Below are 23,996 nucleotides of genomic sequence, written 5' to 3' on the forward strand. Positions count from 1 at the left end.
TTATTAGGCTCTAGAAGTTTCCTCTGGCCATTAGGCTTAGGAGGGGATTCGGGCTGTTGCAGAGCCCCGGGGTGCAGAGGACAGTGGCTGGAAGCAGGAGGCCGGCAGAGACGAGACAGATGACGCCAGAAACACCGGGTGTCAGAAACGGCAGCGGGTGCTGAGGGGCTGAGTGGGGAGGGAAGGAGGGCGGGAAAGGCAGCATCGAGGACGTTTAGCCCCTAGTAGGGGCTGCCATGATAAAAGACAGGGACAGATGGGGCAAAGAGGCAGTAGACGACAGGATGAAGAGAAATGACCCCTCCGTCACTCACTCACACACACACACACACACACACACACACACACACACACACAAGCACGCACACACACGCACGCACACACCACCCGATTCCCCATTTCATTTCCATACTGGGGGACCTTGGCATGGAGAGGGAAGGGAAGGAAAAGCTTCATTTGGGGCCCCTGAGGAGGGGGAGGTGCCCAGGGGACAGCTGGGTCTTGGATGCACAAGTTGGAGGGTCTGAGAGATTCAGGGCTGACAGAGACGCTCTCGTGGGGTCTCTCTCCCTTTTTTTTTTTTTTGCTTTTTGGGTCCCACCCGGCGATACTCAGGGCTGACTCCTGGCTCTGCACTCAGGAATCACTCCTGGCAGTGCTCGGGGGACCCTAGGGGATGCCGGGGATCGAACCAGGGTAGCTGCATGTAAGGCAAGCCCCTTACTCACTCTAATATCTCTATGGCCCTATAATAATAATAATAAATATAATAAGTATAATATATATTCTATTTTTGGGTCACACCCGGCGATGCTCAGGGCTGACTCCTGTCTCTGCACTCAGGAATCACTCCTGGCGGTGCTCGGGGGGACCCTATGGGATGCCGGGGATCGAACCTGGGTCGGCCGCATGCAAGGCCAACGCCCTCCCCGCTGTGCTATCGCTCCAGCCCTTCTCGTGGGGTTCTCTCTCAGGTCCGAGCTTGGTCTGAGGAGAACCATTCATTCAAGGGCAGGACGACTCAAGTGCATCCTCTCGGATTTTTCTCTGCCTCAGGTTCCCTATTATCATAAACCACTTCAGACCGAGCCAGGCGTTGGCTGCTAATCCCGGCCCGAACGCGGCGTGCGCGTCTCCACGCGCTATTTTTGGTGACATTCTGTTTATTTTTAGCCCCCATTGAAATTCACTTCGGAGCATCTTGGATTGCATCCAGGGGAGGGCGACTCGGAGAGTGAAGTGTCTGGGGGGAAAAAAAAAAGCACCCGAGGAGGTACACACACGTGCTGGGTTTCGCCCAGAACACACGCGCCCTGGCATCCGTGACAAAGCTTCCTCTGGAAGCTTCGAGACTCGCCAGCCAGAAGAAACCAGGAAGCTGACAGTGCTAGGTCCAGAGCCAGGAGTGGGAGCATGAGCAGAGAGGGTCCACTCTGACCCCAGTGAGGAATGTCGGGGAGCCCCCCTGGGCAGACCGTGCCCTGAACACGGAGACGCAACGAGGAGCCAAATCGAGTCCTGGTTTTCCTGAAAGGGAGAACCCAGAAACCAACAAGAAACAAGATCAATAAATGAAGGGTGGCAAGGGAGAGAGGGAGAGGGGGAGAGAGAGAGAAAAAGAGAGAGAGAGAGAGGAAGAGACAGAGACAAAGAGAGAGGGAGGAGAGATAGAGGGAGGAGAGAGAGGGAGGGGAGAAAGAGGGAGAGAGAGGAGAGGGAGAGGGAGAGTGGGAGACAGAGGGAAAGAGAGAGGGAGAGAGATGGAGAGAGGGAGAGAGAGGGAGAGAGAGGGAGAGGGAGAGAGAGACAGAGAGGGACAGAGAAGGAGAGAGAGGGAGAGAGAGGGATAAAGAGGGAGAGAGGGATAGAGGGGGAGAAAGTGGGAGAGAAGGAGAGAGGGAGAGGGAGGGAGAGGGAGAGAGAGGGAGAAAGAGAGGGACAGAGAGGGAGAGAGAGGGAGGGAGAGGAGAGAAGGAGGGGAGAAAAAGGGAGAGAGGGAGAGAGGGGTAGAGAGGGAGAGAGTGGAAGAGAGCGAGAGGGAGAGGAAAGAGAGGGGAAAGAGAGGGAGAGAGAGGGAGAGTGGGAGAGAGAGGGAGAGAGAGGGAGGAGAGACAGGGAGAGAGGGATAGAGAGGGAGAGGGAGAGAGAGGGAGAGAGAGAGGGAGAAAGAGAGGGACAGGGAGAGAGAGGGAGGGAGAGGAGAGAGAAGGAGGGGAGAAAAAGGGAGAGAGGGAGGAGAGAGAGGGAGAGAGAGGGATAGAGAAGGAGAGAGTGGGAGAGAGCGAGAGGGAGAGGAAAGAGGGGAAAGAGAGAGAGGGAGAGAGAGGGGGAGGAGAGAGGGAGAGAGAGGGGTAGAGAGGGAGAGAGTGGGAGAGTGAGAGAGGGAGAGAGAGAGGAGAGAAGAAGAGTGAGGGAGAGAGGGAGAGGGAGGGGAGAGAGGGAGGAGGGAGAGGGAGAGAGAGCGAGAGGGAGAGAGGAAGAGAAGAGCGAGGGAGAGAGAGAGGTAGGGGAGAGAGAGAGGAGAGAGGGATAGAGAAGGAGAGAGAGGGAGAGAGAGAAGGAGGGAGAGGGAGAGAGAGGGAGAGAAGAAGAACGAGGGAGAGAGGAAGAGAGGGAGGGAAAGTGAGAGGAAGAGAGAGGGGGAGGAGAGAGAGGAGGAGAGAGGGGAAGAGAGGGAGGGGAGACCGTCCACGGGGAGGCCGGGCGAGGAAGAACTCATCCAATCACAGCCACTGAGGAACCTGAGGCTCAGAAGAACAGGGTGACAGTGACTGTGCCGCTGAGCGTCCCAGGAAGCTGGCCTGAGTGGCTGCAGCCAGGGCGGACAGAGCAGTGAGAAGGGAGCAAGGAACAACACCCACGACCGGAATCAGTGATGCTCCCTTCGGAGCCAGGACACACCTGGGCGGTGAAGAGAGAACCCTCAGCCCCGGGCTTGGGGGGATTCAGGTGACGGGAGAATTTAGAGTGTCTGGGGCGGGGGCTGGGGGTGGGAGCACTGTGGGGAGAGTACTCGCCTTGCGGCGTCAGACCTGGTCCCCCCAGCACCGCCAGGAGGAATTACTGAGAGCAGGGCTGGAGTCAGCAATTGGGGCGTGACCCAGGAAGCCAAAATCAATCAATAAATAATTGCATCACTGTCGCACTGTCGTCCCGTTGCTCATCGATGTGCTCTAGCTGGCGCCAGTCATGTCTCCACGGTGAGACTTGTTGTGACTGTGTTTGGCATCTCTAATACACCATGGGGAGCTTGCCAGGCTCTGCCGTGCAGGCGGGATCCTCTCGGTAGCTTGCCGGGCTCTCCGAGGGGGGCGGAGGAATCGAACCCGGGTCGGCCTCGTGCAAGGCAAACGGCCTCCCCGCTGTGCTATCGCTCCAGCCCCCACCTCCTGTTTTCCTCTTTTCTTTGTTTTTTGCTTTTTGGGTCCCACCTGGCGATGCTCAGGGCTGACTCCCAGCTCTGCACTCAGGAATCACTCCCGGCGGTGCTCAGAGGACCCTATGGGATGCCGGGGATCAAACCCGGGTCGGCCGAGTGCCAGGCCAACGCCCTCCCCGCTGTGCTATCGCTCCAGTCCCTTGCAGGTATTCTTGCTGTCCTTGCAGCAATCCACCCCTGGGCTTGGATTCGGATCCTACACTGCTGTCTGGCCCCACTATCACCACTGGCTTCCCGGCGGCCCTGTCCATCGTTACAGCCACCAACCCTGTCCAGGACTGAGATTCCACCTTGTGCTGCCTCTGGCCGGGGTAACTCATGGCCCCTGAGCCTTGCATGACCCTTATGGGGGTCAGGTCCAATGAGATGCAGCCCCTGGACAAACCCTCACTCTAAGGAAGGAAGCTATCCATGGCCGGGCGGGAAGGGGGGGAGAGGTAGAGAGGACCCTTGGGGGGTCTCTGTATTACCCAAGACACTGAGTATCTTGGGGCTGGAGCAATAGCACAGTGGGGAGGGCGTTAGCCTTGCACGCGGCCGACTGGGGTTCAATTCCCAGCACCCCCTAGGGTCCCCTGAGCACCGCCAGGAGTGATTCCTGAGTGTATGAGCCAGGAGTCGGCCCTGAGCATCACCGGGTGGGACCCAGAAAGCAAAGAGAGTGGCTGGAGTGAGAGCACAGCGGGGAGGGCGTTTGCTTTGCACGCAGCCAACCCGGGTTCGATTCCCAGCATCCCCTAGGGTCCCCCGAGCACCGCCAGGAGTGATTCCTGAGTGCAGAGCCAGGAGGAACCCCTGTGCATCGCCGGGTGGGACCCAAAAAGCATAAAAAACCAAAACAAAAAGAAAAAGACACTGTCTCTTCTAATACGAGGCAGAAAGCGGAAGGCTGAGGCCTTCGCGGGGAAATCACTGTGCAAGGTCTCATGAAATGAAATAAAATTGCATTCCTCCCCACCCCTAGCGTTCGCCTATTTTCATCCTCAAATGCTGTTTTTAGATTTCTCTCCTCTGGTTTGTTTGGGGTTGAGGAAGCTCTTTTTTAAAAAAATAAATAAAAGAAAAAATTATGTTTATTTATTTATTTATTTTTGCTGACAGGATGTTTTGCTGGAGGCGAGCATATTGCTACACAGGCACAATTCCAAGCGACGAGTTTCTACATCGGCATGTTGGGCGTCTTCCTGACAATGCCGCTGACCTCCTCAACGTCCCTCACGGACAGCGGGCACTTGGGAGGGAACTCCCGAGTCAAACAGGCGCCTCTGCCAAGGGGTTCCTGGGGCTCCGGGGGCAGCTTGGTGGCACGGAGCCTGGCAAACACAAGGCTGCAGGGCCGGAGCGATAGCACAGCGGGGAGGGCGTTGGCCTTGCATGTGGTTGACCCGGGTTCGATCCCCGGCATCCCATAGGGTCCCCCGAGCACTGCCAGGAGTGAGTCCTGAGTGCAGAGTCAGGCGTCAGCCCTGAGCATTGCTGGGCGGGACCCAAAAATAGAATATATATTATATTTATTATATTTATTATTATTATTATTATTATTATTATTATAGGGCCAGAGAGATAGTAGAGTGAGGAAGGGGTTTGCCTTACATGCAGCTACCCAGGTTCGATCCCCGGCATCCCCTAGGGTCCCCCGAGCACCACCAGGAGTGAGTCCTGAGTGCAGAGCCAGGAGTCAGCCCTGAGCATCGCCGGGTGGGACCCAAAAAGCAAAATAACAAAAATTAAAAAAAAAAATCCTGGAATGCTGCAAGTTTTTACCCCTGGGGCCACCGACATGCCCTTATTCTACCCCAATGACCCTGAGAGTGAGTGGTCTCTGATACACAGCTTTCGTGTGGCACGTGGCCCCACCCGTCCATGGATGAACGAAGACAATGAATGAAAGGGCTCTTCCCGCTGAAACAAATGGCAGTGCAGGGCTGCACACAGGTAAAGGAACGCTTTTTTTTTTTTTTTTTTTTTGCTTTTTGGGTCACACCTGGCGATGCTCAGGGCTGACTCCCGGCTCTGCACTCAGGAATCACTCCTGGCGGTGCTCGGGGGACCCTATGGGATGCTGGGAATCGAACCCGGGTTGCTCCAGCCCTAAGGGAACGCTTTCGGCACACCCCACGGGCCGTTTCCTTGCTCCCCCCACCTGCCGTTGTTCCCACGTCCACTGGCCGATTCCCCGTTTCGAGCCAGAATGTGGACGAGAAACGGAACGTGAAGGCCTTGGCGGCCCCCACACTATCCCCCCCACCTCGGCCGGCCTAATCACCGCTGTCGGCTCTGCTGGCATGCACGTCGGGAGGGGGCCCGTTAGCCGGCCTGTCCCCCCTCCTCCCGGGTCCCGGCCGACGGCACCGCGGGGACAGATGGGGAAGGACGCACAGGGGAGCTTGTTGGGTCGAACCTGAGTTTCACACCTGCAAGCAAGCACTGGGCCACCTTCCGGCCCCCCGAGACCCAACTCGACATTCTGTATGTTCCGTGGACCATCCGCATCGTCACGAAATTCCTCCTGAAAGTCCCCCCCCCCCGGCTCCCCTGCAAAGATGCCCCCCGCGCCCGCCCAGATAGCCGGCTCGCCCGTTTGGGGGGGGGTTGCTACTTTCTCCCCCAAGTGTGTCTGCAGGGGCGGCTCGGTAGGGAGGCCGGGGACTCTGAGCGTCTGGGATAAGCAGGTGGAGCGACGGGGGCCACGCGACACGCCTGCCTTTCTTCCCGGGGCTGCAGAGGGAATGATCTAAGAGTAATTGAATTCATTTCCTGCGGTTGCCGCGACATACTTCCCTGACAGCGGGCAGCGGCGGCCAGTCCGAGGGGGGGGGGCGAGGGGGGGAAATGAAGTGGAAGTCTCAGAAATCATGTTCTTTACATGAGAATAGATCGGGGCGGGGGGCGGGGGTGGGGGGCCTCGGGGGCACTGGAAATAGCCTCGGGAGTGAGAGACAGTGAACAGAGAGCCAGAGGGAAGTGGAAGATGCGAGGGAGGCAAGAGAAGAGACAGGGCTGGGAATGGGGGAGATACAAGGAGGGCGGTGGGAGGGCGGGTACCAGCCGCTCACCCCTCAGGCAAAAATCCATCCCCCCCCTCCAGAGAGCATTTCAACTGGCACCAGCGGAGCCAAGACCCACTTTTCCCATCATCTACTTGGCCTGCCAGAAATATCCATTTTCTGAAGGAGGAAGAGAGAGAGGGATGGATTGAGAGAGAGAGAGAGAGGGATGGATGGATGGATTGAGAGCGAGGGAGAGTGAGAGTGAGAAATGGATTGAGAGAGAGGGAGAGAAAGGGATGGATTGAGAGAGAGAGGGATGGATTGAGAGAGAGGGATGAATTGAGCGAGAGAGGGATGGATGGATCTAGAGAGGGAGAGAGAGAAAGGGATGAATTGAGAGAGAGAGGGATGGATTGAGAGAGAGGGATGAATTGAGAGAGAGAGGGATGGATGAATCTAGAGAGAGGGAGAGAGAAATGGATTGAGAGAGGGATGGATTGAGAGAGAGGGGCGGATTGAGGGAGAGAGGGCTGGATTGAGAGAGGAATAGATCGAGAGAGGGAGAGAGAGAAAGGGATGGATTGAGAGAGAGGGAGAGAGGGATGATGGATCGAGAGAGAGGGACACAGAGAGGGATGGATTGAGAGAGGGCTGGATTGAGAGAGGGCTGGATTGAGAGAGAGAGGGATGGATGGATGGATCAAGAGAGAGGGAGAGAAAGGGCTGGATTGAGAGGGAGAGAGAGATGGATCGAGAGAGAGAGAGAAAGGGATGGATCGAGAGAGAGGAAGAGAGGGATGGATTGAGAGAGAGGGAGAGAGAGAGGGATGGATGGATCGAGAGAGAGGAGGAGGAGGGGACAGAGAGAGGGAGACAGGGAGAGAGCGTTGCCCCCAGACCTAAAACCAACGCATGCCTATTATATAAAACTAAGTAGAGAACAGTATAATGAATATGCCCCCTACCTCCCCACACACACCTCTGCAAGCAAAATTAGCATTTTAGATGCTGATTTTATCCTTTCTATGTGAGATGTGCACCTCCTCTTAGGATAAAGGCACACACACACACACACACACACACACATACACTCGCGCGCCTCCACGTGTGGGCCCCGGAATTCACTGCTGCAATATCGGGGACCACCAGGGGCCCCTAGAACGTGCTGATGGGACCATGGAGCCAGACTGAAACCAAGTGGGGTGAGAGCCAGGCGAGCACCCTGAAGTTTCGGTCATACAATGATCCAACACCCATCCCTGTTCACCAGGGCACATTCCTGGAACTGTTGCAGGGACCCGCGGAGTTCCTCCCTCCCTCCCTCCCTCCGTCCCTCTCTCCCTTCCTTCCTTCCTCCCTTCCTCCCTTCCTTTCTTCCTTCCACTTTTTGGGTCACACTTGGCAATGCACAGAGGTTCCTCCTGGCTCTGCACTCAGGAATCACTCCTGGTGGTGCTCAGGGAGAGGCCAGAGGCAACCCTGTGGGATGCCGGGGATCGAACCCGGGTTGGCTGCGTGCCAGGCCAACGCCCTCCCCGCTGTGCTATCGCTCCGGCCCCTGAGTGGGGACTTTAAAGAAATGAGGTAGTGCTTCTGTTTCCACTGCTCACGAGTGCCACGGCTGGCCCGTGGCAGGCTCCTGGGTGAGGTAGCGCCACCCCCCTCCCTCTGGCCTCTCCTCCAGTTCCCTCTCAAGTCGGGCCCCCGTCTTCGTTCTCGGCCTAAATCCCTGGCACAGTCTTTAATCATTTCATTCCGTCGGCTAGCAAGGGGGCTGTGTTCCATTAGTTCCGACTGGGCAAATATCATCTATTTTCATCACCATTTGTCCCGAGACTGGGGGACAATGGACAGAGCATAGTAAGTGCTCAATAAATATTTATAGAAGACAACAGCGGTGACGTCTGGCGCGTGTTTGTCGGACGTCTCCCCGTTGGCACAGCCAATGGCCTCTCTCAATTATTGTTCTCCTTCTCTCACGCCTCGGCCCTTGTTCTAACAAAGGCATCATTTTTATTTTTCAATCACTCTCGGAGAGTTGAATGTTTACTTGGGGATGGGCCACGCGACACATGTCACGATGCTGAGATACGGAGCCAATTCTCCCCAGCACCGCGCCATGATTTCTCTCCACCCCTCTACTCCAAGACGACAACGGGCAACGGCTCCCCATCACGGGTCTTCGGGACTGTGGAACCCTAAGTATAATCCGGACAATGTTGATTGGTTCCTTATAGAATTTTGTCTGGACCAGAGCAATGTAGTACAGCGGGGAGGGCGTTTGCCTTGCACACAGTCAACCCGGGTTTGATCCCCGGCATCCCATTGGGTCCCCCGAGCACCACCAGGAGTGATTCCTGAGTGCAGAGCCAGGAGTCAGCCCTGAGCATCGCCGGGTCTGACCCAAAAAGCAAAAAAAAAAAAAAAAAAAAAAAAAAAAAACCTCAAAATCTGCATTTTGATCTTGGCCTGACTAGGTTGGAGAATGTTTGCAACAAAACTTCTGCAGTAGAATTGATGGGTATTCATTTCCTCACCCTGGGTGAAAATGTTTTGAATAACTGTTGGGTAAAAAAAAAATTTGCGCACACACCCCCAAACCTCTTATCTCTCTCCCTTTTTCCTCTCACAGTCATCAACATTCTAGCCATGACTTCACTGTTTACTAGTATTTACTGCTGAAGAAAGCAAACCATTAAGACCATACCCGTGAGGTATTAATGCCTTGATCAATCAGCTCTTCCTTCCTTCCTTTTCTGGGGTTCCCCTTACGATTTCCAGCTGCCTCTTCATAACCCAAAACCTCCACCAGCCCATGCTTAGATGCGGGAATCATGGTCTCCACTTTTTTTTTTTTTTTGCTTTTTGCATCACACCTGGTGATGCACAGGGGTTCCTCCTGGCTCTGCACTCAGGAATCACTCCTGGCGGTGCTCAGGGGACCCTATGCGATGCTGGGAATCGAACCCAGGTCGACCGCGTGCAAGGCAAACACCCTCCCCACTGTGTTATCGCTCCAGCCCCAACATGGTCTCCACTTTTAAGTATATAAAAGCGAGTGACTTTGCCCCGTGCCCTGGAAGGTCTTCATTCAAATGCCGCAACGGTTAGCTTTGCCTCTGCAGACGCCCTCCCAATGATCTGGGAAAGCAACCGTCTCCTTGCGACTCCGTGATAACCTTCCTTCTCATTTCTCCCCATCCCTTTCCTCTGCCTGCCCAGGAAGCTTCAAATGACTCCTGGGCTCTGGGTTTCCTTCTCCCTCCATCCCCACCACAAGCTTGATTCTCGTCCTAAGAGTCTCGGGGCAAACCCAAACCCTTCCAGAGGATTCCCCAAATTGTGCTTCACAGCCGTGCACAGTTGACCCTGACTCCAGTTTTGGGTCATGACAGCCATACTCGGCCCTCGGGGACAAGCACATCTTAGGGTGTTGAACCCCCCACTCATGACGTTGTCGTGTGATTGGCCGGGGTGGGAGGTGCTGGTTCTTGCAAGCATGCCCAAATTGGGGAAACCTCCCCCAAACCAATCGAGGGGGGCAGGGGGTGAGCAGAGAAGGAAGAACGGGCCACAGGGGTGGCCAGGAGGGGCCAGGCTCTGTGGGTGAGCCCGCGTGGACACACAGCCTCGTTCCCGAACAATCAACACTGTCCGCACTGTTGTCCCATTGTTCATTGGTTTGCTCGAGCGGGCACCAGTCACGTCTCCATGGTGAGACTTGTTGTGACAGCCCTTAGATGGAATTCCACCCTTGTGGGGGATCTCCCAGCAGCAGGAGGAGACTTTGTCCTTCAGTATTTCCTAGAAGAACCTCCCCGGAAGGAAGAAGGGCTTTGCGTTGTTCACCGTTCACGAGAATGTCCAACCCCACCTTTGGGCATTGCCACCCCAGCCCATCAGGGTCTCTCTATGATGCTGCGAGACTTGAATTAACGGCCACTCATTACGAATCAGCCTGGTGGTCCCGGTTCCTGCCTTCATTCATCCATCGCCATTGGCTGGCTTGGGGGAGGGGGGGCGGAGATGATAATTTGGCTCCAAACACACCAGTGGACCCTTGAGTCACTGCAGGGGGGCTGGTGACCACCCCATGCAGAACAGTTACAGTAGAAACCTGGAAACCCACGGCAGACCAGGAGGAGGGAGGGCTCGGAGAAGACGTCTGGTTGCAAGGCAGACCCCCTGAGGTCTGGTCTCTGGAGGTTTCCCTTTGCCAGAGACCAGAAAGTTCCAGAAATTCCCTGCGCTCAGTCCTTCAAAAGGCTCATAAGGGGCTCGTTCAACGCCCCAAATCTCCCGTTGCTCATCGATTTGCTCGAGCAGGCGCCAGTCACGTCTCCATGGTGAGACTTGTTGTGACTGTGTTTGGCATCTCGAAGACGCCACGGGGAGCTTGCCAGGCTCTGCCGTGCAGGCGGGATCCTCTCGGTAGCTTGCCGGGCTCTCCGAGAGGGGCGGAGGAATCGAACCTGGGTCAGCCTCGTGCAAGGCGAACGCCCTACCGCTGTGCTATGGCTCCAGCCCGCCCCAAATCTACTGGGGCCATTTCTCTCCTCTAACTGCACCCCCTGGCTGTGTTTCTTCACCAGACATTCACCGCGCTTAGCTTGTGGATCCTCATCAATGAATTAAAAATGTACAGAGTTGGGGGGCTGGAGTGAGGGCACAGCGGGGAGGGCATTGGCCTTGCACGCGGCCAACCTGGGTTCAATTCCCAGCATCCCCTAGGGTCCTCTGAGCACTGCCAGGAGTGATTCCTGAGTGCAGAGCCGGGAGTCAGCCCTGAGCATCGCTGGGTGGGACCCAAAAAGCAAAAAAAAAAAATTTTTTTTTTGTCTAGTTTGGGAGCCACCCGGGGCAGTGCTCAGGGCTTACTCCTGACTTTGTGCTCAGGGGACTGAAGCTGGCACTGGGGGTGGAGCCAAGCCGGCCGCGTGCCAGGCCAACGCCTTCACCACTGTACAATCGCTCTGAGCATCCCGGTCTGTGTCTGTGGAAATTAAAACCGGAAGCAATCTATTCTATTCACCCCGGGGAACCCTGTGCCGTCGATCTTCATCCCGGGGCCCCGAGGGATAACTCGGGCTGGCTGTCACCACGGCGAGGGCAAAGAGAGGGGTGAGGAGAACAGAGCTGTGACAGCTTGCCTAGAACTCGGGCTGGCTGGAGGGGAGGAAGGGGAGCCGGGGCCACTAATGCAATCGGCTTAATTGCCTTCATCCAATCGACAAAGCTAACAAAGAGACCTCCCGGCCCCCGCCAGGGCGAATAATTATTTTAAAAGCACGTCCCATGCTGCCGACGCTATTGTTTGGCACAGAGAGTCAAGATTTTATTTACAGAGGGTGGGGGTAGCTTTTTGGGTCAGTCAGTCCCCCTCCCCCTCAGAAATGAATTCTCCTTCCCACAAATCTTCAAGGTGTGTGGGGTGGGGTGGGGGTGGAATTCCAGATGGGGCAGGGACGTGAGAGGCTAGAGAAGATTCTGCTTGCTCGGAAAGTGGGGTATGTGTTTGGGACTGGAGCGAGAGCACAGCGGGGAGGACGTTGGCCTTGCACACAGTCAACCCAGATTCGATCCCTGGCATCCCATAGGGTCCCTGAGCACCACCAGGAGTGATCCCTGAGTGCAGAGTGAGGAGGAACCCCTGAGCATTGCTGGGTGTGACCCAAAAAGCAAATAATAATAATAATAATAATAATAATAATAACAATAATAATAAGTGGGGTGTGCCTTGGTGTAGGGATGTGGGTTTGTCCCTTCCTGTCACCTCTGAATTTGGCCCCTGGAATTATTTTGTTTTCTGTCTGACCTGGTGTATCTACCCAATGCCACATGAAGGGGCGACATCTGACGGTGCCCAGAGGTATTTAACCTGCAGGTGTGTGTGTGTGTGTGTGTGTGTGTGTGTGTGTGTGTGTGTGTAAGAGAGAGAGAGAGAGAGAGAGAGAGAGAGAGAGAGAGAGAGAGAGAGAGAGAGAGATGAAGGATGGGAGAGGAGGAAGAGAAGAGAGAAAGAAAAAAGGAGGAAAAGAAGAGAAGGAGGGAGAGAGGGAAAGATAGAAAGAGCACGGGGGGCTGGAGCAAGAGCACAGCGGGGAGGGTGTTTGCCTGGCACACGGCCGACCTGGGTTCGATCCCCAGCATCCCATAGGGTCCCCCGAGCACCACCAGGAGTGATTCCTGAGTGCAGAGCCAGGAGGAACCCCTGAACATCGCCGGGTGTGACCCAAAAAGAAAAAAAAAGCAAAAAAAAAGATAGAGCAGGCAGGAATGAGGGAGAGAAAGAGGGAGAGAGAGTGGGGGAGGAGAAGGGAGAGGAAGAGGCGACTCCTCTCCAACCGCAGCTCTCACACAGAGTCCCACCCTGGCGTCTGGCCTGGGGACCTGTCAGCCAAGACAGTTATTCAAGGCGATCGCTCTTCCCTCCCGGGCCTCTGTCCTTATCTGCGGCGGCCACCACACAGTGCATCGGCTGCAGAAAGCTGTGCCAACAGTGTCGGAGCTCGTCCTGCGCCTGCGGACATGTTGGGGCACTGTGTTGGGGCCGGTTGGCTTCTCTGGGCCTGGGGACATGTTGGGGCACTGTGTTGGGGCCAGTTGGCTTCGCTGGGCCTGGGGACATGTTGGGGCACTGTGTTGGGGCCGGTTGGCTTCGCTGGGCCTGGGGACATGTTGGGCAGTGTTGGGGCCGGTTGGCTTCGCTGGGCTTGGCACTTCTTAGCCGACACGTGCAAGGGCCCAAACTTGGAGCCGTTTTGGCGGCTCCTCGATGTCTTCAATGTCGGGCGCCCAGATGAGCCCGTGGGGACCGTGCCACAATCCGCGTGGCCCACCTACCTCCCCGATCTCCTCTGGCTGGCCGTGGAACTCACTGGAAACTCTTCTCCCCCTCCCCTCGCCCCCGCCGCCCGCTGCTGCCGGCTAATTTCCCTTCTTGAATTCCCTCAGTCCCTGCGAATGAGCTTTCTGCTGTTTGGGGGGTTTTTCTGACACTTTTCACCAGCTAAATAAAGAATGTTCTGGACACGGTGATTGGCAGCCGCTTTGATGGGTGGAGAAGCTGCATCCCAGAGTCAAATTAGCTCGGGGTGAGTCATAAGTCCAGCGCACACAGCGGTCTCACCCTGCTTCCTGCCGCCCCCCCACCCCGGGCGCCCCCCCTGCCCCACATTCAGACAGAGTGAGTCAAAGATGGAAGCTGCTCAGTGATCGGCCCGAGGTTCACCTGGCATCTGTTTGCTAGTCTCTCTCTCTCTCTCTCTCTCTCTCTCTCTCCCTCTCTCTCTCTCTCACACACACACACACACACATGCACACACACACACACACACACACACACACGCACACACACACACACACACTCAGTGGCAAAGGGAATGAAAGGAAGGAAAGGGCCAGAAGTGGGGCCCGTGGAGGGGGGCTCAGCCCAGCCAGCTTTCAAATGCTTCTGGGGGATCCAGCCCGACCGAGTAATCTCCAGGACCCCCAAAAGAGAGAGAGCGACACGAGAGCCACCCATCCCGACGTGCAGTGTCAGCAGCTGCATCGAGGGACGCCCGGGGAAGAGGTTCCTACCAGAAGAGAAGAAGGGAAGGACGCACTTCGGGAGTTGGGAGCCCAGCTGACTTCCCAGTGGCGAGAAGGGACTTGGAGTAGGGCGGGGGGGGGGGGCACAGGCTGGCAAGAAAAAAAGGAGGAAAAGAAGTGGCCAGGGAGGGGGTCTCAGGATGGTCAACCCCCCGGCAGAGCAGAGAGGCATCTACTCATCGTGTTGAAACGCCCGACGCGGTGCAAATCTGAACATCAGGGTTTAGGAAAATCCCCTCCTGGAGAGATTCTCTTCCTCCCTGGTCCCCCACCCCCACCTCAGCCCCCCCCCCCCCCGCCATGGCTAGAAACACAATTCACATAGGGTGGGGCAGGGGCTCACCCAAGGTCAGCTGGGAATCAGCAGAGATCAACCCGTGGGGCCCAAGTTTCAGGTCCCCAAATGCGGAGAGGCCGAGTTCACTCACGATCATGCAAAAGCAAAGGAACTTGATTGACAGCCCGAGCCAGGGTCCGTCCGAGTCTCACCCGACACAGTGGAGTCTTGACAAGGACCCAAAGAAGTGGTTTATATACTGGTCTATTTTGAGTGACTAGAGCCGTAGCACAGCGGGGAGGGTGTTCGCCTTGCACGCGGCCAACCCGGGTTCGGTTCCTCCGTCCCTCTCGGAGAGCCCGGCAAGCTACAGAGAGGATCCTGCCCGCACGGCAGAGCCTGGCAAGCTCCCCGTGGCGTATTCGAAATGCCAAACACAGTCACAACAAGTCTTGCCATGGAGACGTGACTGGTGCTCGCTCAAGCAAATCGATGAGCAACGGGACGACAGTGCCACAGTGCCAGAGTGCTATTTTTAGCATTGCCCTATTGCAACAGTGGTCAGCAATGAGACGGTAGGTAACCAGTAACGGTCTGGGGTTCTTTCCGAGAAGGGTGTGGCGACCCCTCATGATGGGTCAGATCCACCTGCCCAGTTTCTTTTCTTTTTTTTTTTTTTGCTTTTTGGGTCACACCCGGCGATGCACAGAGGTTCCTCCTGGCTCTGCACTCAGGAATCACTCCTGGCGGTGCTCAGGTGACCCTATGGGATGCTGGGAATCGAACCCGGGTTGGCCGAGTGCAAGGCAAACACCCTCCCCGCTGTGCTCTCGCTCCAGCCCCCCTGCCCAGTTTCTTATCTCTAGGTGAATGACTCAATTGGGAGTTTACCAGAAACTGCACGTCCTGCTTTGGGGAAGGAGAAACTGAGGCCTGGCTGAGACTTGATTTTAGCTGCAGCCTGTCACGGCTTCTGAGGAGCCTGTTTTGGGCCTCACAAACCAAGGCACGAAGATGCCAGACTCGAGACCCGGGAAGGGAGGAGCCGCGTGAATGAAAGAAAAGCAGTCCCATCGGCACCTACTAGCCAATGGAGGCACCTCACCCTCAGGTTCCTGAGAAGATATTTCTGCCACTGTCACTGTCACTGTCATCGTCATCCTGATGCTCATCGATTTGCTCGAGCGGGCACCAGTAACGTCTCCATTGTGAGCCGTGATTTCTGCCATCATTTTTTTTTTTTTGCTTTTTGGGTCCCACCCGGTGATGCTCAGGGGTTCCTCCTGGCTCTGCACTCAGGAATCACTCCTGGCGGTGCTCGGGGGACCCTATGGGATGCCGGGGATCGAACCCGGGTCGGCCGCATGCAAGGCAAACGCCCTCCCCACTGTGCTATGGCTTCAGCCCAATCTGCCATCATTTTTTTTTTTGAGCGGGGGGTTGTTGTACACCCGGTGATGCTCAGGGCTGACTCCTGCCTCTGCACTCAGGAATCCCTCCTGGCGGTGCTCAGGGTGTCAGGGCAAAACTGACGCCAAGACAGGCGGCAGAATTCAGCCAAATCAGCCCAGGTTCAGTTCCTGGAACTGAAACAGTCTCAGTTTCCCAGGAATGAAACAATGAGTAACTAGCCAACCTGACCCCCTGGGAAAGTTCTGGGCCCAATAAAAGGGCTCAGCCAATCACTTTGCTTCAGTTAGAATGCCCCAGAAATCATCTTTTGTTAACCGTAAGGAATGAGTCGCTTAGGTAACCATAAACTGTTACTGGAGATTATTGTTTAACTCCAGTAAGAATAAGGGGACCAGGTCAGTGCCTGACCACTGTGACCCCAGACACTTGCCAAAACACCTTCGTTTGGTAACTAAGGTAGAATTTCCGGAAACAATAAGGCATGGACTGCTTAGGTCATCAAACCCTAGATAAATGGCTTGCTGCCTGAAGTCGGGGTCGCTATCAAGAGACCACTCTGTAAGGGGGATCGTTGACCCCAGTATCACTGTCACACCGTCACTGTCGTCCCGTTGCTCATCGATTTGCTCGAGCGGGCACCAGTCACGTCTCCATGGTGAGACTTGTTGTGACTGTGTTTGGCATCTCGAAGATGCCACGGGGAGCTTGCCAGGCTCTGCCGTGCGGGCGGGATCCTGTCGGCAGCTTGCCGGGCTCTCTGAGAGGGACGGAGGAATTGAACCCGGGTCTGCCACGTGCAAGGCCAACGCCCTCCCCGCCGTGCTATGGCTCCAGCCCTGCCGTCATCTTTTAACTCCGGGCTGGTGTAGCCAGGCTGATATCACACGGGCCTCGCTGGATGGTGTCAAGGAGACGTGGGTCGGGACCGTCCTGGAAACGCGGGGCAGGAAATATTGGGGCGACAATAATCACAGACAGTGAGGAGCAGGGCTGGCGGGTCTCCTGGGCGAGCGGCATGAGACGGCGCTTAATTGATCGCCCCGGGGAGGGAGGGCAGCACGCGGCCACACACGGACCGGGCGAGAGCTCCCGCCGGACCCTCTGTCCATCTCCCGAGGTGCTAAGGCCCAGGGGTCGCTGCTGGACCCACAGGCCACACCGCCTCTCGGGTCCTCCTCATCTTCCCTACGAGCAACTTGACTTTGCGGCCACGCCTGTCGCTCCTTCCCCCCTCTGGGGCTGCCACGGTCCATCCATCAGGTCGAATTAATTCCTCATCTGTAACCCGCTTCCAGCGCCATCCCCAGTATAGACCTTTCTATCACCCCTGCCGCCACCTGCATCCATCCCGGGGGCCATTTCATCCATCTTCCGGACGCTTCCTCCTGCCTCCAAGTCCATCTCCATCAATCCTTCCTTCTTCAAAGCTTCCCCCACGCCCCCCCCCACACACACACCGTGACCTTCCAAAGCCTCTACATGGTGGTACCCTTGGAACGCCAGGATCCCCTGGTACCTACAGGCCAATTCCCAAATGTTTTATAGACTCGCACCTGCCTAAAGCCAGCCAGACAGGGGCGGGAGCAACTACGCAACTACAGATGCCAGGTGAACTTCTGCCTTGTCATTTTTTTGTGGTCCCCTGGACCCTCTCTCTCTCTCTCTCTCTCTCTCTCTCTCTCTCTCTCTCTCTCTCTCTCTCTCTCTCTCTCTCTCTCTTATTGAATCACCATGAGATACAGTTACCAGCCTTCCTGTTTGAGTGTCAGCCATACAGTGATGGAACCCCCATCCCCCCACCAGGGCACATTCCCCACCACCCATGTCCCCAGTATCCCCCCATCCCGCCTTCCCCCTGCCTCCATGGCAGACAATCTCCCCCATACTCTCTCTCTGCTTTGGGGCATCATGGTTTGCAATACAGACACCGAGAGGCCGTCACGTTGGGTCCTTTGTCTACTCTCAGCACACATCTCCCGTCCCGAGCATCCCTCCAACCATCCCTGACTCAGTGACCCCTTCTCCATCCCAGCCGCCTTCTCCCCCAGCTCATAAGGCGGGCTGACAACCATGGGGCAATCTTCCTGGCCCTTGTCTCTACTGTCCTTGGGTGTCAGTCTCATGGTATGTTTTTTTTTTCTTTTTGGGTCCCACCCGGTGATGCACAGGGGTTACTCCTGGTCTGCACTCAGGAATTACTCCTGGCGGTGCTCAGGGGACCATACGGAATGCTGGGATTTGAACCCGGGTCAGCTGCATGCAAGGCCAACGCCCTACCCGCTGTGCTATCGCTCCAGCCCCAAATAAAATAAAATAAAATAAAATAAAATAAAATAAAATAAAATAAAATGCATGAACTGACAACTGCGTGAATAAGGGGACCAAGCCATCCAGGAAGTGGCCAGACGGGGCCACCGGGCCACTGCCAGGACAGGGCCAGGCAACCCCGCCAGGGCATTCTAGAGGCCTGACCTGCGTCCCCGGGGCTGTCCGCTGCCATGTGGCTGTGGTTGCTGGCGCCCCCAAGGCCGGACCCCAGAGAAGACTGACCCCTACTTCCCCGCGCCGTGAGGGACCACAGAAGGCAGAACCCAGTGACAGCTCCAACTTGAACCGCCAATTCCGGCTTCTCCACGGGGGGGCCGGGGGGCACTCCCTGCCTCCCCCCCCCCCGCACAGATGTTCCAGCCGCGAGATCTACCCGACGCCACGGAAATCATCTGGCGTTTCCAGGCCTGCCTGGGGAGAGAGGCTCGTGCGGGCACCGGAGCATGTGGCCAGCACAGAGTGGCTCTGCCAGCGGCAGGGGGGGGGTCGCCGGCTTCTGGAGCACGGCAGGGGGGGTCGCCAGCTTCTGAAGCGGAGCCCGGCCCCGGGAGAGAGTCGCTCAGAGAAACCCAAGAGTCTTTCTGGTTTGTTTTCTGTCTGCTTTGGGCGGTGCTCAGGGCTGACTCCTGGCTCTGTGCTCAGGGCTCGACTCTTGGCGGTGCTCGAGGGACCCTATGGGATGCTGGGGATTGAATCTGGGCCTCGCTGTGTGCAAGGCAAAAAAAACGGCCTCCCTGCTGTGCTGTCGCTCCGGCCCCAAGAGAATCATGGATTTGCATCAACAACATGCAGAGCACCACTGGGAGAGTCTTCGCAAAGAAGGGAGCCACAGGACATCACAGCTGGGAGTGATCACGCGGGATGAGAACTGAGTGTCGAAAGCAGGTAAAGGAGTCTGCATGATAACCTTTCAGCGTCTGTACTGCAGGCCACAGTGCCCAAAAGGACAGAAAGAGAGAGAGAGGGAGAGAAAGGGAGAGGGTGAGAGAGAGGGAGAGAGAGGGAGAGAGAGGGAGGGAGAGAGGGAGGAAGGGAGAGAGGGAGAGAGAGGGGGAGAGGGAGGGATAGAGGGAGAGAATGAGGGGGAGAGAGAGGGAGAGAGAGGGAGGGAGAGAGGGAGGGAGAGAGGGAGGGAGGGAGAGAGGGGGGAGAGGAGGGAGAGAGGGAGGGAGAGAGGGAGGGAGGGAGAGGGAGGGAGAGAGGGAGAAAGAGGGAGAGAGAGGGATAGAGGGAGAGAGTGAGAGGGAGAGAGAGAGGGAGAGAGGGAGGGAGGGAGGGAGGGAGAGAGAGGGAGGGAGAGAGAGGGGGAAGAGGGAGAGAGGGAGAGAGAGGGAGGGAGGGAGAGAGAGAGGGAGAGAGGGAAGAGGGAGAGAGAGGGAGAGAGGAAGAGAGGGAAGAGGGAGAGAGAGGGAGAGAGAGGAAGAGAGGGAAGAGGGAGAGAGAGGGGGAGAGAGGGAGAGAGGGAGACAGAGGGAGACAGAGAGGGAGAGAGGGAGAGAGAGAGGGATAGAAAGTGGGAGAGAGAGGGCGTTGGCCTTGCACCCGGTCGACCCGGGTTCAATTCCCAGCATCCCACAGGGTCCCCCGAGCACCGCCAGGAGTGATTCCTGAGTGCAGAGCCAGGAGTCAGCCCTGAGCATCGCCAGGTGTGACCCTGAAAAGCCAAAACAAGAATAAGACTCCCCTCACGTTTTCAATATTCGGGCAGGGCTCTGGCTGGCCGACCGTGACGCCACCCCGGGGGCTGGGCTGAGTGTGAATCCTCTCTCGTCACTTGCGTTCCGCACGGCCCACGGTTACCATGTGCAGTGACCCGGAGTTCCCACCATCTGTGCCGTAATTACTGGCCATGAGGCACGTGTCACCTGAATCAAACCCGGCTGGCTTGTCTTACTTAGAGGAACAGCATGAACTGGAGGGAAGGTCTGGGATGGTCCAGGCAGCGAGGAACATGGTCCAGGCAGCGAGGAACACGCTTCTAACAGGGAAGGGGATTGTGCTGAACAGGTCCTTGTGTTTGGAATAATTTTTTTTTTTTTTGCTTTTTGGGTCCCACCCGGCGATGCTCAGGGCTGACTCCTGGCTCTGCACTCAGGAATCACTCCTGATGGTGCTCGGGGGGACGCTATGGAATGCCGGGGATCGAACCCAGGTCGGCCGCTTGCAAGGCAAACACCCTCCCCGCTGTGCTATCGCTCCAGTCCCTAAATTTTCATCTTGAGAGAGTCCAAGTGCTTTTCTCACCCGGTGGGTGAGAGGCTGGAGACCCCCCTGGTTTTCAGCTGGTGTCTGCTAGGCAGGGTCACCGGGGAGCCTAGCACCCAGGGCAGTGACGGGGACAGAGGGCGGGAGGCATCTGCTGTCCGTGGAAGGAAGGAACTCAGGGCCTTCCCTGGGTGAGGAGACAGCATGGGCCCGACATTCTCCAGATTGATTTGTCTTGGGGCCACACCCAGCGGTGCTTGGGAACTCCGTGAGGTGCTGGGGGTCGAACCCGGGTCGGCCGCATTCAGGGCAAACGCCCTCCCCGCTGTCCTACTGCTCCGGCCCCAAGGACCTTGGGAGGGTAAAATACCGTTACCCTGGTATTTTTTTTGGGGTCACACCTGGCGATGCACAGGGGTTCCTCCTGGCTTTGCACTCAGGAATTACCCCTGGTGGTACTCAGGGGACCATATGGGATGCTGGGATTCGAACCCGGGTCGGCCGCATGCAAGGCAAACGCCCTCCCCGCTGTGCTATTGCTCCAGCCCCTACCCTGGTATTTTCTTTCCCCATGTCTTTCTGCTCTTGGGAGCTTGCCGGGCTCTCCGAGAGGGATGGAGGAATTGAACCCGGGTCCGCAGTGCTGGGTGGCGAGAGTAAAACCCGCGACACCTTCAACGCTTAGGGCTCCTTCTTCTGCAACAACCATTTGCTTGCAACAAGTGCCAACGGGAGGCCCCTGCAATGCCCAGTTTTACACAAGTGGCATTTGCGTGCGGAACGAGCAGGCACCCGGATCTGTCTGGCGCTACCCTGAGATGTGGTCCATGGGGAACGTGCCCTCTGACTCGGCTTCCCCATCACCCATCACCAGCCCCCCGGGGTTGCCGATCCTGCTAGCCGATGCTTTTAAGCCTGCATGGGACGTCCGATTCCTCTGCTCGTGGCAGGAGTTGGCGATCGACTTCGAGTCTATCTCCCGAGAAGAGGATGCAGAAACAAAAGCTCCAAGGATCTCAAGGCATCAACCGTGAGGTTGAGTTTTTCCCATCTTCACTGGCGCCTGCATGCCTTTAGGGAGAGATTTCAGGCTGACCGGCAGGGAGAAGCTTCTAGCACCTTCCTTGCTCACCTCTCCACCCAACTGCCCCTCCCGGGGCTGGGAGGGTTCCCATCTCCCTCCCTCTCACTGCTCCCCCCGGTTCCGAGTGGCAAATGGGCTAAGACTCACGTATGTTCCCTGGCACGCACGCACGCACGGAGACACTTGGCCAAATTAATTTCCTCCACAAAGAGGCGGCTGGTCAGGGCAGTCTAAATGGGCTCTCCCTGGTTATCGATACAATTTCGTGGCAAGAGCAATTTTCCGAGCTTATTTTCCACTCCATTGAGCCCCATGTTCCCGCAAATGAATAGATCCTTCGGTCCGGCGGTGGCGGGCACAGTTGTACGAGCTTTACGCTTCATTTGGGTAGAGTCCGGGATATTACCAGATGGGAACGGCAGCGAGGGGCCATTTGTCATCGGGAAGCCGGCGGCCCGGACCCTGGAGCCTGACACCGGGGTGGGGACCTCCAGGCACGGGAGAAAGGGGGGCATGTAGCTCCAGCTGGAATGCAACAAGGTGTGAGGAGTCGGGGTGCAGGCTGGAGCGAATGAGACTCTGTAGAACTGGGCCGTTATTGGGTATTCAACGGACGCAAGCATGAGACACATGATCAGAGCCAAAAGGCGGAAAAGTAATTTAAAAAAAAATTTTTTTTTTTTTTTGCTTTTTGGGTCACATCTAGGGATGCTCAGGGGTTACTTTCTGCACTCAGGAATTACTCCTGGTGGTGCTCGGGGATGCGTGGGTTTCGGACCCCAGCTCACTGAGGGCTGCCTGGGAGACGGGTGGCAGAATGTGGGTTTTATTTCGCCCCCTTGGGAGAGGGCTGGGGTGATAGCACAGTGGGGAGGGCGTTTGCCTTGCACGCAGCCAACCCCAGTTCGATTCTTCCACCTTTCTCGAAGAGCCCGGCAAGCTACCGAGAGGATCCTGCCCGCACGGCAGAGCCTGGCAAGCTCCCCGTGGCGTATTCGAGATGCCAAACACAGTCACAACAAGTCCACCATGGAGACGTGACTGGCGCCCGCTCGAGGAAATCGATGATACGGTTTGCAAAAAAAAGGGGGGACACCAAATGCCCCCTTTTCAAAGCTGCCCAAACGAGATCCATCCTTCCTTCCTTCCTTCCTTCCTTCCTTCCTTCCTTCCTTCCTTCCTTCCTTCCTTCCTTCCTTCCTTCCTTCCTTCCTTCCTTCCTTCCTTTCTCTCCTTCTCTCCTTCTTGCTTTCTTGCTTTCTTGCTTTTTTGGGTCACACCTTGGCAATGCACAAGGGTTACTCCTGGCTCTGCACTCAGGAATCACCCCTGGCGGTGCTCAGAGGACTATATGGGATGCTGGGAATCGAACCCGGGTTGGCCGAGTGCAAGGCAAACGCCCTCCCCACTGTGCTATCGCTCCACCCCCCAAGATCCTTTCAAAAGCCCAGTTCTTGGGGTCGAAAGGACAGGACAGTGGGGAAGGCCCTTGCCTTGTGTGCAGCTGACCAGGGTTCGACACTCACCGTGTCCAGTTCTAGCTCTGGATCTGCCAACACTCTCTCCACCCTCGAGTACTTCCAAGTGGCTCCCAGAACCCTGTCCTTCCTGGTAACCTAGCAACACTCTGAATGATAGCAACCCTCGTGATGCAGATCGAACTAGTGAGCCACATGGTATTCGTGGTCACACGACATCTCAGACTCTATAGCACTGAAGGACCAGGCGTGGTATATCACACTGGATGGGATGTAAAGTAGAAGGCACCAATCTCGATCCAGAAAATACTCGCACCCAAAGCTTCATCTGTTAACAACATGTTAATAACTTCTTCTACAAGGTTATTAGAAGAAACTACCTTCACATACTTTCCTCTAAGAAAAAAAAATATATATATTTTTGCTTTTTGGGTCACACCCAGCGGTGCTCAGGGCTGACTCCTGGCTCTGCACTCAGGAATTACTCCTGGCGGTGCTCAGGGGACTGTATGGGATGCTGGGAATCGAACCCGGGTTGGCCGCGTGCAAGGCAACTGCCTTACCCACTGTGCTATTGCTCCAGTCCCTGGAATCATTTTTCTGAAGGTGAAGAAGTGGGTAGCTTTTTCTGATTTGTTGCCTCTTCACTGCTGCCTTTGGCCTGTTCAATTTAATGATCGCCATCGGTATTCATTACCTTCTTTTTCTTCTTTTTTTTCTTTTTTGGGCCACACCCAAAATGCACAGGGGTTACTCTGGCTTATGCACTCAGGAATTACTCCTGGCGGTGCTCAGGGGACTGTATGGGATGCTGGGAATCGAACCCGGGTTGGCTGCGTGCAAGGCAAACGCCCTCCCCGTTGTGCTATCGCTCCAGCCCTACCATCTTTCCTTGTTTTTTTTTTTTATCTCTTTTTTAGGTCCCACCCGGTGATGCACAGGGGTTCCTCCTGGCTCATGCACTCAGGAACTACCCCTGGCGGTGCTCAGGGGACCCTATGGGATGCTGGGAATCGAACTCAGGTTGGCCGCGTGCAAGGCAAACGCCCTCCCCACTGTGCTATGGCTCCAGCCCCCCTACCATCTTTCTTTAGCACTTATGATGCACCAGATATTATTTGACGGCGTCACCTGTTTCAATTCATTCCACTCTCTGGCTCTTCCCTGACAGGAGAGGTGTCGGCCCTCC

The sequence above is a fragment of the Sorex araneus genome, chromosome X (assembly GCF_027595985.1).
Source record: "Sorex araneus isolate mSorAra2 chromosome X, mSorAra2.pri, whole genome shotgun sequence".
Lineage (NCBI taxonomy): Eukaryota > Metazoa > Chordata > Mammalia > Eulipotyphla > Soricidae > Sorex > Sorex araneus.